Here is a 1911-nt window from a genome sequence, read left to right as displayed (position 1 = left end):
TTTGGATAGTGTTTTTGAATTATTTAGTAATATATAATAAGTTTGATTTTGTAACTGGCAAGTAAATAGTTTTCGAAGCCAATTAATATCTGTACTTATGTTACGCTTTCGTTTACTTAAAACAATTCTCATTTTTTAAAGTTTTATATAATAAAGTAATGAATATTATGTTAATAGTTTTGTGTTATCCAGTTTGTTTTATCTTTTGTTTATTGTTTTGTTACGGAGCACTTGTTTTATCTTTTTGTTTATTCTTTATATAATGGAGCACTGGACTCAGGTTTTTTTTTATAACTGTATTTTATGTAATGAATTTGTACAAGACTTTGTCCAGCACAAATAAAATATATCCTATTCTACTTATTTATCAATTACATTTTTTTGTTATATATAACATGGAAGAAAACATTATAATGGACAATTGTATATGGCCCTGTCAAGTTGCAGGAGCAAAGACATAATAAAAGTTCAGTGCATTTTAGAGGAAAAAATTATTACGATTTTATTTTTAAAAACAGGCACTAAATTGAAGTACAAAGTAAAATGCTTGGATAATGACTTGAAATTGAAAAAATAATACAATCTGAACTACAGAATACATGTAAATTACAATTATACTATTTGAGTAACAAGTATAATTAAATAAATAGCTATATAATTTATAAAATGGCGTTTGGTCCGCCGTTAATTAGGGAGGGTACCTCCCTAATATTATATAATAATATATAAGATCCATATGTAACTAATGCAGAGAGCATATTAGTCGAAGTACCACACGTCAGAATTTCTCAAAGGATATTGTAAAACAAAAAATAATGAAAGAAGGCTTCTTGGGCTAACCCCTAAACCCGGATTTAGCGACTGTTTTATTTCACCTTTAAAGCATTTATTTAAAAATGAACGAGGAGATCTGAGTTAAAAGATCAATTGAATCGAACAAAATTGGTGGCTGAAATTAGAAAACGGGCTGAAATTTCGAGCCAATGAACCAATGAATTTTAAAGTTCACAATCAAAAAAAGAAACATTTATGTTGTTTAATACATGAAAAATACGAACTAAAAATATGAGCGACTTTTGTGCAACTTCATACTACACCATATATATTTTTTTTTCTGGCAGAATAAAGGATTTATATAATAAGGATAATTTTTAGAAATCGCGTTACCAGAACCGTTGGTTATCGGCCAAAAATATTTCAACAAACAGATGTTTCTAAGTACGACAAATTAGCACAAAAATTCCCGCGGGTTTTTAAAAGGTATTTTTCGTTTGTTGAACAAAAGAAATATTTTTTAATTTTATTGGGAATTAAAAATTATAGGGAGACTACTAGTACTTTCAGAATTTTTAATTTTTACGACTTCTCAGGTCGAAAATTTTCTGTCAAAATTTTATTATCGTTTTTTTGGAAGTACTGTAGGCTCCCAAGAGTTCTAAAAATTATTGTTCAAAGAGTTGTAAAAATTACACAAAATACGTAATTGCCGCGCGTATCTTTGAATAGTGTGCTTCATGTTTTAAACAATCGAACTATTTCTTTAAATAATTGAGAACTCCAGAACTCTAAAAAAGAATTAAAATATTTTTAGGGTGGGGGGCCAACTTCACAGAGGATAGTTAGTGAAAGCTTTGTGATGCCTGCATTTCACAAAATTTATTTCAAGAGTTTCGATAATTTCGAAATAAAACATGAAAGGTCTTAATTATGGTACGTGAAATCGACTTATCCAGCGCTCTTAGCTTTGGAATTTCAAATAAAAATAGGAGTTTTCAATAAAGTTTTGTCATAGAAAATATTATTTTAAAACGATGTTATCACAGCGATTTTTCTGATCTAACGCGTCCTTAATGAGTAAAGCTTAAAAAAGCAGAAATAATTATTTACGATTTTTGACGTTTAAAATTACAT

The sequence above is a fragment of the Halyomorpha halys genome, unplaced genomic scaffold (genome assembly GCF_000696795.3).
Source record: "Halyomorpha halys isolate HHAL.00 unplaced genomic scaffold, Hhal_1.1 Scaffold338.1, whole genome shotgun sequence".
Classification (NCBI taxonomy): domain Eukaryota; kingdom Metazoa; phylum Arthropoda; class Insecta; order Hemiptera; family Pentatomidae; genus Halyomorpha; species Halyomorpha halys.
The sequence above is the reverse complement of the archived record's forward strand: the minus strand, read 5'-3'. Positions refer to the sequence as shown.